The sequence below is a fragment of the Eumetopias jubatus genome, unplaced genomic scaffold, assembly GCF_037043125.1.
Source record: "Eumetopias jubatus isolate StellerSeaLion01/CBP00866 unplaced genomic scaffold, mEumJub1_p1.0 scaffold_5, whole genome shotgun sequence".
In the NCBI taxonomy this organism is placed as follows: Eukaryota; Metazoa; Chordata; class Mammalia; order Carnivora; family Otariidae; genus Eumetopias; species Eumetopias jubatus.
Window position 1 is genome coordinate 89,161,662 of NW_028274811.1, and position 14,659 is coordinate 89,176,320.

Genomic DNA, 14,659 nt, shown 5'->3' on the forward strand with positions numbered 1-14,659 from the left:
TTCCCAGGGCGCCTGGGTGGCTCAGTCGTTGGGCGTCTGCTTTCAGCTCAGGTCATGATCCCAGCTTCCTGGGATCGAGCCCCGCATCGGCCTCCCTGCTCGGCGGGAAGCCTGCTTCTCCCTCTTTCACTCTGCCTGCTTGTGTTCCCTCTCTCAGTCTCTCTCTCTGTCAAATAAATAAATAAAATCTTAAAAAAAAAAAAAAGAGTCTATGTTCCCAATACAATGTGTCAATTATATCTCAATAAAATGGGGGGTGGGGGTGCAGGGAGACTGTGGTCTCTTCTACAGGTGATATTCTACATCCTTCTCAAACACAGACATTCCTATTAATTAACAATAATAGCTCTAATGAAATAATCCTGAAAGCTACAGGCTAGACCCTAGTAATATCAATGCAACTGACTTGGACTTTTTCCAGGACCTACAGAACAGTATACTGCACAACTCCAAGGAACACCATTCATGCAGAATAAGTTCAATACGAATCAAGCTCCTTGGAATTGTCTAATGCAGAGACTTTGGCTGCATCTCTTCCCCAAAATCAATATCCCTAATTGATCTGCAATACAACATCCTCCATCTCCACTCTAAATCCATGGCCATGCCTTTAACACACCATAAGCAGACCTCCTGCCTTAAAATGAACACAGCTCTGTATTTAGTAGGACTGAGCTTCCCACATGGTATGCACCACACAAAGGAGTTGCAAGTGTACTGAGATGTTCCTGGGTAGTAGCCAAAAGAAACACCCAGGGTACTTAAACAAAGATCAACCTCTTCCATTTACTTGAAGGAGACATACAAATAACTATGGTTTTCTCTAAGCGCTATGTATTGAAAAAGGCTTGGTGATCCTCCGTCAGACTCAATCTTCCCTTGTTAATACTAAAACGGATTAAGCATTCAATAAAGTATATGCTAGATGAACTGACTGAAATCATTCAAATGAATGATGAATATTGCCCCACTGCAGGGATATCAAAGGATTGGGCTCAATTCAATGATTTATAAGTTACCCATTAAACTTTAAGACTGTTTTCAGACAGAAATTAAATTTTATAGAATGCCTATGAATCACATTGAAAATATTGTGATTAGTTCTGTAAGTATAGCGTTACTAGGAAATGAGACAAACTACATTTTCTCTTTTTTAAGATTTTTTATTTTTTATTAGAGAGAGAGAGAGTACAAGCAGGGGGAACGGCAGGCAGAGGGAGAAGCAGGCTCCCCGCCGAGCAGGGAGCCCAATGTGGGACTCGATCCCAGGACCCCAGGATCATGACCTGAGCTGAAGGCAGACGTTTAACCATCTGAGCCACCCAGGCACCCTACATTTTATTCTTTTAAAGAAAAAAAAAAAAAGACTATTTTTGCCTGTTACCAGTTTGTTAAGTCATCAGGAAAAAAATAGGACTTCAAAACTAGTTAGTTGGCTTTGAAACTTTAAAACCAAGATACAAAGACAGGATGGGAAAACAATTTTTTTTTTTTTTAAGATTTTTATTTGTCAGAGAGAGAGAGCACAAGCAAGGGGAGCTGCAGGCAGAAGGAGAAGCAGACTCCCCACTGAGCAAGTAGCCTGATGAGGGACTCGTCCCAGGAACTCTGGGGTCATGAGCCAAAGGCAGACACTTAACCAACTGGGCCACCCAGATGCCTGAAAACAATTTTTTTATTTGCCTGTACTGAAAACTACAATTTGAGTAGGTTCCCATAAATTTCTGACACAATTTATGATCATTTAATTTATTTGGCAATCACTGGTATTGGCTTATTTATTCAAGTCCTAAATTACTCTAAACATATTAACTAACATTTACTTGATGTTTGCTATGTGCTAGATGCTGTTCCTTTTTTAATCTTCTTAAGGTAGATACTGTATTACTATTTATTTTACTGTGTGTCTAAGGTCATATGGTATTTAATAAGTTGGCAGAGCCTTAATTCAAACCTGGGCAAACTCTCAACCACTGACTAATCCAGTAATAATAAAACCCCATGACTGGAGGCACCTGGGTGGCTCAGTCGTTGAGCATCTGCCTTCAGCTCAGGTCATGATCCCGGGGTCCTGGGATCAAGCCCCACATTGGGCTCACTGCTCAGCGGGGAGCCTGCCTCTCCCTCTCCCACTCCCCTCTTGTGTTCCCTCTCTCTCGCTATATCTCTCTCTGTCAAATAAATGAATGAAATATTTAAAACAAAAACCCCATGATTGTTAATTCTTTATGACAAATTAAGTCATAATCTATGACATGATACTGGTTCACTCTTCCCCTCATATTACTCCAACAAAATGATTATATTATCAGAAAGTATAGCCATAAAACACATGCCTTCAAAGTCAACTATATTTCAATAATTTTTTTAAAAAAATTTTATTTATTTATTTGACAGAGAGAGACACAGCGAGAGAGGGAATACCAGCAGTGGGAGTGGGAGAGGGAGAAGCAGGCTTCCTGCCGAGCAGGGAGCCCGATGCGGGGCTCAATCCCAGGACCTGGAATCATGACCTGAGCCGAAGGCAGACACTTAACGACTGAGCCACCCAGGCGCCCCTCAATAATTTTTTTAAAAAACATACTTTCAGTAGACAGCAAGGAAGGAACATGAGTATTATCAGGTAAAGCCAGAAGCTGAATCACACAACCAGACAAAGCATCAATGAATTCTGTCTTCTAACTCCAACACAAATTACATCATCTTAAATGAGTCACTTAATGCAGCCTCAGTTTCCTAAGCCATAGAATCAGGAAAGGAACATCTGCTCTCTACTATGAACCATCAAAATGAAAACAATAATTCTATTCCTAATATTGTAACCAGAAGAAAATAATCCAACCAAGCAGAATTACAGAAAAATATTTCAAGCAGTTACTTATGACAACAAAAACTTAACATCCAACAAGAGACCTGTTAAACGAATTATGCTGACAACTCAAGGAAATATGCAAAGTGCAGATGAAATTATGGAATACTGAAAATGTAATACACACCCACACATACAATATACCAACCATTTAGAAATCATGCTCAAAATGAAATGATTTAAAAAGATAAAGTCGGGACACGCCTGGGTGGCTCATTCAGTTAAGCATCCAACTCTTGATTCTGGCTCAGGTCATGACCTCAGGGCTGTGGAATTGAGCCCCGAGTCGAGCCCCAAGGTGGGCACCATGCTCAGAAAGAAGTTTGCTTGAGAGTCTCTCCCTCTCCCCTTGTCCCTCCCCCTGTTCACACACTCTCTCAAATAAAAAAAATTAAAAAATATATATATATATATTGGACGCCTGGGTGGCTCAGTCAGTTAAGCATATGCCTTCGGCTCAGGTCATGATCCTGGGGTCCTGGGATCAAGTCCTGCATCAGGCTCCTTGCTCAGTGGGTAGCCTGCTTCTCCCTCTGCCTGCCGCTCCCCCTTGTACTCTCATGCTTTCTCTTGACAAATAAAATCTTTAAAAAACAAAACAAAAAACAAACAAAAAATAATACATATATATATAACATCAAAGAGAAACATGAATAAAAAATAGTTTCATTAAATTAATGGTATCATGGATAAAGATTTTCACAAACCTGAAACATTTATTATCTCCATGTTGTTGTTTCTTTAAGATTTTTAAATGTAATCTCTACACCCAACATGGGGCTCAAACAACCCCAAGATCAAGAGTCCCGTGCTCTACTGACTGAGCCAGGCAGGTACCCTCTCCAGATTGTCTTGACTGATTTACCATGTTGACCAAATACTACACTATATGCAAACCCATTGGAAAATAATGTCTATACAAATACATATTGTCAATACTATTATTAATGGACAACAATAACCAAATCCAACGGACTTTAACACATAAAAAATTAGACACAGGCAAGAATTCCAGACCAAAGCGAGGCCTCCAATTATGAAGTAAAGAAAATAAGAATAAGGAAAAGATACTCTTTTTAAATATGACTCTTGTCTTCAGAAGAGCTTAAATACTTCACCTTGGAAAGAAAGACACCCAAATACACCAAATTGTTAAACCCATAATTCAACTACATACAAACTCACTAAACAACCACAATAGAAAGCTCAATAAGAGACACAATGATGAATTCCTGATCCCAAGACACTTGAAGATATCAGGGAAGACTCAAGTGAAGAAATGTCATCTGAGCTTAGACTGGCAGGATACGCATATTTCAGAATGGTTCTTCCTAATATCTCTATATGTCCAGCTGGAAGAAATATACTGGTGCTAAGCCTTTTTATGTAACTATTGAGCTGAACTGTGCTCACCCAAAAGTATGTCCCACAATATCTGTAAATGAGACCTCATTTGGAAATAGGGTCTTTGAAATAATCAAGATGAAATCAATTAGGGTGGGTTCCTAATCCAAAATAAATGTGTCCTTATAAAAAGGAAAAATTTGGAAGCAGAGAGACAGACATGCATACAGGGAAGATGATGAAGACACAAGGAAGACACCTTCTAAAAACCAAGGAACTCCTGAGGCAACTATACATTAGGAGAGGTATGGAACATATTCTCATAAGCCCTCAGGAAAAAATAACTTGACATTGCATTTCTAGTCCGCAAACCGTGATACTATTAAATCTCTGTTGTTTAAGCTACCCACTTTGGGCACTTTATTATGGCAGCCCTAGAAAACCAATATACATAGATTATCTTGCTTAATCTTCACATTATGAAATGGCATTATCTCCAATTTGCAGATAAACTGAGGATCAAAAAGGTTAAATCACAGTAAGAAAGACTAAGATTAAGCCTGATTAATTCTGAGGCACCTAGGTGGCTCAGTCGTTTATGTCTGCCTTCGGTTCGGGTCATGGTCCCAGGATCCTGGGATCAAGCCCCACATTGGGCTCCCTGTTCAGTGGGAAGCCTGCTCTCCCTCTCCCTCTCCCCCAGCTTGTATTCCCTCTCTGTCAAATAAATAAAGTCTTATAAACCTGATTAATTTTAAAGACCACTTTTTTTTAATTAAAGATTTTATTTATTTATTTGAGGGAGAGAGCACATGAGAGGGGGGAGGGTCAGAGGGCGATGCAGACTCCCCGATGAGCAGGGAGCCCGATGCGGGACTCGATCCTGGGACTCCAGGATTATGACCTGAGCCGAAGGCAGTCGCTTAACCAACTGAGCCACCCAGGCGCCCAAAGACCATGTTTTTTTTAACTAACACTTTTTCCTCCAATTTTAACTGAATAAATATAACCAGAATTTGTTTTCAAAGTGTTTAAAGCAAATCTAAAAACCAATTCGGTTCAAAATCTCCATTTCCATTCTTTTATTGACAGTAACTTATCATTTCAACAGTAAACTTTCCTGTATAAGCTTGTCACTACTATTTTTAAAGGACTGATACTTCTACTTCAGTAACAATCAAGAAGTGGCTCTTTAGCCAAAAGTTATGGTTAGAAGACACCTTAGATATTATCTTTAAGGACTTCCACTAATGAAATTTTAATCAAAGGTATAAACCAGACTGCATTTCTAAGATAAAATAAGCTCAGGTGGTCCAGGTATGTTCTTGGGCTGTATGGGATAAAACTTAAATTGCTATTTTAATGTTAATTGAGCATTACCACAGATGTCCTTGGTCACCAATATCTTTACATGCATATCCAAAATTTAAGAGTTGAGTAAAGTATTTAAAGTCAGCTAACTCACAGAACAACAGTATCTTTTTTTTTCTTTTTAATTTTATTCTGGTAAGAATATATAACAGAGATCTATCCTCTTAACAAATTTTAAGTGTACAATACATGGATGAGTACAGGTACGACAAACTATCTTCTAAAACAACTTTTAAAAGTTTTTTTAAGATTTTATTTTTTTCACAGAGAGAGAACAAGAAGGCAGAGAGGCAGGCAGAGAGGGAGAGGGAGCAGCAGGTTCCTCCCCCACCCAGCAGGGAGTCCGACACGGGACACGATCCCAGGACCCTGAGATCAGGACCCTGAGATCACAACCCAAGCCAAAAGCAGCTACTTAACCGACTGAGCGACCCAGGTTCCCCTAAAACAACTTTTTAAAGAATATACAGTGATACAGAACTTGAGGTAAAGACCTAGGGATGTTATCACAGAACTTACTGCCAACTCTAGGACTCAGTTCTTGTTTTCCTTTTTTTTTTTCTGAGAGAGAGAGAGAGAGAGAGAGAGAGAGAGAGAGAGGAAAGCACACAATGTGTGCAAGAGGGGGGTAAGTGGGGGCAGTAGATGGAGAGGGAGAGAGAGATTCTTAAGCAGGCTCCATGCCCAGTGCTTAGCCCAACTCAGGGCTCCATATCAAGACTCTGAGATCATGATAGGAGCCAAAATCAAGAGTTGGATGCTTAGCCAACTGAGCCACTCAAGTTCCTCATGAATATTTTTAATAACCTGATTTAACATACCAAGTTTTAAAGGTTATACTAACAACTACAATGTACAGAGCTATCTGAATTTTACTTTGGAATTTCACCTTTTCTACCCAGTCAAAAGTGACTCCCTTATTCTGATGATAAAAACAGGTATTTCCACTATTTTACAAATAGGACACCAAAGGTAAGAGATTACATAAAACTCACAGTGATGTTCCTTTAATAATATATTGAGTGGGGGCACCTAGGTGGCTCAGTCAGTTAAGCATCTGCCTTTGGCTTGGATCATGATCCCAGGGTCCTGGGATAGAGCCCTGCATCGGGCTCCCTGCTCCATGGGGAGTCGGCTTCTCCCTCTGACCCTCCCCACTGCTCATGCTCTCTCTCGCGCTCTCAAATACATAAAATCTTTAAAAAATGAAAAAATAATATACTGAATGAATAAAATAAAAATACAGATAATCTTACATTCCTGTTTACAAAAGCACTTTACAAAAGCACTAATGATTTCATTATCATTTGATAATTTCAAAGCTTCTCTAAAAGTCTACACAGCACCAAGCCCACAGTAGGACCTCAGAGACTATAATCACCTAAACAGAGAAAAGAGACTTCCCATACTACCTCCATGCGCAACACTTAGCCCAGTACCTGGCAAAGAGTATATGTTCAATAATTATTGTCTATCTTGATCCAATTAGTCAAACTGATTAATATGCTATGCTTTATTACTTAAAAAAAAAAATTTAAGCATGTATTTCAAGTTAATTTCAAGGGGAGTCCTTTGCCAATCTGCCCTACAAGAAATATTATAGAGTTCTTCGGCTTTAGCTAAAGGACAATGGACATAGCTCAAATCTACATGAATAAAGAACATGGTAAAGGTAAAAAAGAGATAAATACAAAAGACAGTAAAATATATTTTTGTTTACAACACTTTTCTCACATCTGACTTAAAAGACAACTGTGTAAAACAAGAATTCTAAGTGTGTGGATGGGCACACATCATATATAAAAATATATCTGTATGACAATAAAATGACAATGGAGATGTGAAAGACCAATAAAGGAGCCAAGTTTTATTACTACTATTAAAATTAACTTGATATTAATACAATCCACATAATAAATTAAGATTTTAGTTGCAATCTTGACTATTTAACCAGAGCAACCACTAAGAAAATACTCTGTGTATTTGGGGTTGGGGAGGGATGCTATCATACAGATAACAAGGAAATTAAAATATTACACTAGGAAATATCTATTTAATATAAAAGAAGGTAGTAACGGGATCAGAGGAATAGAAACATAAAAAATAGTAAAATGGCAGACAGCAATCCTACCTTATCACTACTTAGATAAAATGTATATGTATTTAAAACTACAATTCAAAGACAGAAATTGGCAGAATGGATAAAAAATATGATTCAACTATATGATGTCTACAAGAAGACACTTTGTATCAGTCAGGAAAGGAGCTGAAAGAGGGGTGCCTGGGTGGCTCAGTCAGTTGAGCATCTGATCAGGAATTTCGACTCAGGTCCCTGCTCAGTGAGGAGTCTGCTTCAGATTCTCTCCTCCTCCCTCTCCACCTCTCCCCCTGCTCATGCAGGTGCTAGCACTCTCACGCTCTTTCTCTCAAATAAATAAATAATAAATTTTTTTAAAAAAAGAAGTTGAAAGCAAAATACTGGAAAAGAAGTACTATGCAAACAGTAACAGAGTGGGGTGGCTTCTCCTCTACATTAACAACACATAAAATATACTTAAAGGAAAAATGTTACTAGAGAAAAAGATCAAAATTTTATAATGATAAAAACATCAAAGAGGAAGGTATAACAATTACAAACACCATGCATGAAACCAGACTCCCAAATTCATGAAGCAATAACTGACAGAAATAAATGTAAAAAAGAGAAACAATAACAGATTTCAAAACCCACTTGCCGTAACGGAGAGAACTAGACAATCCATAAAGACACAAAAGCCTTAAATGGCTCTATAAACCAACTAGACCTAACAGCATCTGAAAAATATTCTACTAAACCGCAAAATATACAGTATTTCTTTTTCTTTTTTTAAAAAGATTTTATTTATTTGAGAGGGAGAGAATGAGAGAGAGCACAAGAGGGAAGAGGGTCAGAGGGAGAAGCAGACTCCCTGCTAAGCAGGGAGCCTGATGTGAGACTCGATCCCGGGACTCCAGGATCATGACCTGAGCTGAAGGCAGTCGCTTAACCAACTGAGCCACCCAGGCGCCCTTCTTTTTCTTTTTTAAAGAGACAGCGAGAGAGGGAACACAAGCAGGGGGAGTGGGAGAGGGAGAAGCAGGCTTCCAGCTGAGCAGGGAGCCCCATGTGGGGCTCGATCCCAGGACCCTGGGATCATGACCTGAGCCGAAGGCAGACGCCTAACAACTGAGCCACCCAGGCGCCCCTAAAGTGTTCTTTTGTGTTTTTTGAATATGGTTGACACACAATATTACATTAGTTTCAACATAGTGATTGGACAAGTCTATTTGCTATGCTATGCTCACTGCAAGTGTAGCTACCATATGTCACCATGAAGAGCTATTACAGTATCACTGACTGTATTCTCTATGCTGTGCCTTTTATTCCCACGATTTATTCATTCCACAACTGGAACTCCTCTATAAGTGGAGTAGGGTTAAAGTGTTTAAGTGTTCTTAGGGTTTGTATACAATTAGGAAGAAATAAAGCATTATTTTTTTTTTTTAAGAAATAAAGCGTTTTAAATTCTTTGTATTGTCAGGGAGGAAGGTAATGGGAATTTTAATTACTGATGAGTTAGGGAGGCTTGTAATTTCTAGAGTAACCTATAGATGAAAAGAAACCAAATATGTAATTTCCAAACTTGCATTAGGGTGGAAGGAGCATAAAAGGAACAATAAAAAAATAATTTAAAACCAAAAAAAGGCAGCAAAGGGGAAAAAGAAAAATAAACCAAAGAGCAAATAACACAGCAAATTTAAACACAAATATATGGCTAATTAAAGTGGAATAAATGTTGCTGTTCATTTGACCAAAAAGATAATATTTAAAATTGTATGCCTCTAGGGGCTCCTGGGTGGCTCAATTGTTAAGCGTCTGCCTTTGGCTCGGGTCATGATCCCAGGGTCCTGGGATCGAGCCCCGTATCAGGCTCCCTGCTCGGCGGGAAGCCTGCTTCCCCCTTTCCCACTCCCTCTACTTGTGTTCCTTCTCCCACTTTGTCTCTCTCTGTCAAAAAAATTAATAAAATCTTTAAAAAAATTTTTTAAAAATAAAAAATAAAATTTTATGCCTCTAATAACAGAGCCTCAAAATACACAAAAACTGGCAGAACTACAAGAAAAAATAACATTACAGTCATAGTGCAAATAAAGCTCTCTCAGTAATTTACATAAAGAAAAAGTCACTGAGGGTTCAGAAAAAATTTCAATATACAAATAATAAAACTGACCTAATGGATATATGTAAACTACTTCACTCTAATTGTGAAATATACCTTTTTTCAAGCATTGGGACCATTTATAAATATTCACCATGTCCTGAGCAAATGAAATGTATCTCAACCATTTTGAAAGGACTGGAATCATATGGAACATATTTCCTGTCCACAATGTAATTAAGTTAGCAATTAATTACAAAAATATACTGAGAATATTTGTTTGGAAATTAACAAGTATACTTTTAAATAATCATTTAGGTCAAAGGACAAATCATAATGAAAATCAGAAAATATTTTGAACTAAATGATAAAATACCCCATCAACGATCAAGAGGAAGGAACATATGCTGGCATTTTTCAAAGAATAGCAAGAAAAACCATGTGGCTGGAACACAGTAAGAAAGAGAGAAGAGGAAGGAATGAGGTCAAAGAAATGATTCAGGGAGAGATGACATAGGTCTTATTATGCTCTTTTACTATGAGTGAGATAAAAGTCTTTGAAGAATTCATGTTTTAATAGGATCACTCTGAGGGCCAAACTGAAAACAGCCTTAGGGGGTCAGGGTAGAATCAGAGTGACCTTCAGTTATTGCAATAATAATTCAGATGAGATAAAACAGTTATGTGAACCAATCTAGGATGGTGAAGGGGGCAAGAAGTAGACAAAGCCAATGAAATTTGCTAATGGACTGGACATGGATGTTACAAAAAGAGAGAATAAGGATCAGTCTGAGAGCTTAGGTCTTAAATACAGGAAAGATGGAATTGCCACTTACTAAAATTGAGAAAACTACAGGAGAAGCAGGTTTGGAGTAGAAGCAGCTGAAATTTGGTTTTGAACAAGTGCAAAACTCCATTTCACAACCTAGTGAAAAATGCCCCAAAAAGCCACTGTAGGGGCACCTGGGTGGCTCAGTCGGTCAAGTATCTGACTCTTGGTTTCAGCTCAGATCATGATCTCATGGGTCCTGAGACTGAGCCCCACATTAGGCTCCTTGCTCAACAGGGAGTCCGCTTGAAGATTCTCTCCCTCTGCCGCTCTCCATACCCATGTATTCCTGGGCTCTTTCTCTAAAAAATAAATAAATCTTAAAAAAAAAAAAAAAGCCACTGTATATATGATTCAGGAGTCCCAAGAAAAGATCCAAGCTAGGGATATAAACGTGGGTCCAGATAAAAGATCAACAAAGTGAGAACAGACAGAGAAAGGTATCTGAGACTAAGGTCTGAGGCACAGAAATAGGTAAGGATTCTTCTTAATCTCTAATGGAATTGCTTGACCAACAGACTCCCCAATTCTATTCATATTCTCTCTTGAGGGGAAGAAAAGAAGAAAAAAAAATGAAACAGTCAAGCTCTTAGAAATAACATCACTATTATCTTTTTTCTAAATATTTTATTTATTTATCTTAGAGAGTAGGTGCAAGGCTGTGAGCACACAAAGGTGGGGAGGGGAGGGATAGACTCTCAAGCACGCCTGGCACTGAATGCAGAGCCTGACGTGGAGCTTGATATCACGGCCTGAGTCGAAACCAAGAGTCAAATGCTTAAATGACTGAGCCACCCAGGTGTCCCACTTACCACTATTATTTAATTTTAGTATGGTCTCCTGGAGAGCAACATCGTAATACCCTTTGAAGCAATACTCACATTCCTGGGACTACATCCTAAGAAATAATCCAAAAAGAAGGTAAAAGACTAAGGGCTATAAACACATTTTCACTTCACTGTTAACTATAATAACAAAAATGAAAACTACAAGATGGCTAAGCAAATTTAGAACAATTTGCTGGTCTATTAAACAGTCATTAAAAATTACTATGGGAAGGGGTGCCTGGGTGGCTCAGTCGTTAAGTGTCTGCCTTCAGCTCAGGTCATGATCCCAGGGTTCTGGGATCAACCCCCACGTCAGACTCCCTGCTCAGTGGGAAGCCTGCTTCTCCCTCTCCCACTCCCCCTGCTTGTGTTCCTTCTCTCACTGTGTCTCTCTTTGTCAAATAAATAAATAAAATCTTCAAAAAAAAAAAAAATTACTATGGGAAGCCAGGAGAGGCAAACCAACAAACTGATGGTTACGAGAAGGGAGGTGGGTGGAGGGATGTTTTCAATAGGTGATGGAGATTAAGAAGTGCACTTGTGATGAGCACCCGATAATGTATGCAAGCATTCAATCACTATATTGTATGTCTGAAACTAATATTACACTGTATGTTAAATAACTGGAATTTAAATAAAAACTTCTAAAAATTTACTATGGGAAGCCAGGAAAAGTATGCTATCAAGAAGAAAAAATACAAAAAGATGTTATTAAAGATCTTACTACCACCGGGGTACCTATGTGGCTCAACAGGTTAAGCAACCAACTCTTGGTTTCAGTTCAGGCCATGATCTCAGGGTGGACGAATCAAGCCCTGTTGAGCTCTGTGCTGGGCATGGAGTGTGCTTGGGATTCTCTCTCTCCCTCTCCCCATGCTCCTCCCCGCTGCAAGCACTCTGGCTTGCTCACACTCTCTCTCTCAAATAAATAAATAAAATCTTTAAAAAAATAAAATAAAAATAGGGGTGCCTGAGTGGCTCAGTCGGTTGAGCATCTGCCTTCGGCTCAGGTCATGAACCTGGGGTCCTGGGATGGGTCCCGCATGGAGATCCCCACTCAGCAGGGGAGTCTGCTTCTCCCTCTCCCTCCCTCTGCTTGTGCTCTCTCTCTCAAATAAATAAAATCTTAAAAAAAAAAAAAAGATGTTACTACCACCGTGGGAACAAAATTTGTATTATAAACACAAATCTTCTTTGTTAGATACAGAACTCTGGTTTTTTTTTTCCTTTTAAACTTTCTTTAATCGTATAATTGTTTTACACAATTCAGTTAAAAAGATATAACAAGTAAAACTGGCCAAACAAGTCATTTAATTTCTCCCACTATTCCTCATTTTAGGATATACTGTTTAATAATACTATAAAAACTTAGGTTACTTGATAGTAGAGATCTCTGTCTCCCTAGCATGTTACATAATAGATGCCCAGATAATGTTTGCTGAGTTGATTCAATTTAGTTTAAGTAATTCATGTTGGATCACTCATTCAAATATTATACTAAGTTTGGAAAGTGGTAAAACAGTGATTATTTCTAGAAGATGAAAATTATGGAAGACTCACTTATCTTTATTTTTCTACAGTAAACATTTATTTTCAAGGAAATTATTTTTCTTTATATTTAAGCATTTTATTTTTTTTAAGATTTTATTTATTTATTTGAGAGAGAGAATGAGAGAGAGAGAGAGAGCATGAGACAGGGAGGGTCAGAGGGAGAAGCAGACTCCCTGCTGAGCAGGGAGCCCGAGGCGGGACTCGATCCCGGGACTCCAGGATCATGACCTGAGCCGAAGGCAGTCGCTTAACCAACTGAGCCACCAGGCCCTATTTAAGCATTTTATAAATATTCTGAGTGCACGACTACTTTCAGGGATTTTTTTTTTTTTTAAGATTTTATTTATTTGTCAGAGAGAGAGAGAACACAAGCAGGGTGAGAAGCAAGCAGAGGGAGAAGCAGGCTCCCCACTGAGCAAGGAGCCAGACTCGGGACTCGATCCCAGGACTCTGGGATCATGACCCGAGCTGAAGGCAGACACTTAACTGACTGAGACACACAGGCGTTTCTCAGGGATTATTTCTATTGGTCATTACTAGAGGAAAAAAAAAAAATTCTGAGTGACATATAACTGAATTTAGAGATGGAACAAACAAGGCCTCTGAGAGCTCAGTCTCTCTGGAAGAGACAAATGAACAAAGTAAAATAATACAGCTGCTAAGGTGGGATTGGGGTGAGAAGTGGAGGGGTCTTGGGGAAGGAAGATTATTAGTAACAAATTTTTTGTAACAAATTATTTTTATTTATTTTATTTATAAATTTATTTATTAGTAACAAATTTCTCAAAACAAACTCCAAGAAATAACAACAGTAAAGGTAAGAAGAGCTGACTCCTTCCTGTAAAATAAGGCTAGTATCTAGATAATATTTGTTTCCAATCTCCTATTTCACCATTTCGTACCTCAAAACTTACACCAAGCTGTCCACAGTTCCCCTCTGAGATCATGCTCTTTATCCCTCCATCTCATTTCTGCCTGGAATTCCTTTCCCCTAGGTCTCCTCAGGACACCTTACTTCCATCACCTCCTATCTCTTGGCTGAGCCAAGTGCCACTCTACTATATCCTATGCCTATCTCTTAGCTTATCATTATACTGAGTTTATAATTTATTCCACCAGTCTCTAAACTTGAGGAAGACAAGGTGTCATCCATTCATGTATCTCCATTACCTGGGACAAAATACATGTTCAATAAAAACATTTTAAATTGAACCTAAATAGGCTGCAATGGGCCATTTCCTTAGCAGCAAAATTAGATGCCTTATTTTGTCCACATAGGCACCTGTCAAAACTTAATGGGTCCTTAATCCACAAAACCTTCATTTGTCTTAAAAAAATGATACTAAAATAAATAAATAAATGACATATTTATATATATCTATATTACAGGTCTTTACTTCAAAGATGACCAGCAATCAGTGTCTACCCCAGAATTCCCTGGTTTGGAAATGAGTAATACCACTAAATTTGGGACAGCAACAGCACATTATAATTTAGTCACAGACTATTAAATTTTGAAACTATAGTTCTCTAAGCAACCTTCAGATTACCAATTAGTCTCCCAAATATCTAGATTTTGGAAAGAGGGTACTCTGGCTATTCAAAACAAATATTCCAGTACAATGGAATTATCTCTTTCCCCAACATTTATTCATCATGGGGGCATGAACTGCAATAAGTCTATTTAGAC

The 14,659-nt window shown here is 38.4% G+C and overlaps 1 protein-coding gene across 4 annotated transcripts in view; it reads right to left on the reverse strand.

The window, feature by feature from the left end:
* NSD1 (nuclear receptor binding SET domain protein 1) overlaps positions 1 to 14,659 on the reverse strand; it is a 146,508-nt gene that overhangs the window by 85,511 nt on the left and 46,338 nt on the right. The window lies entirely within an intron of this gene.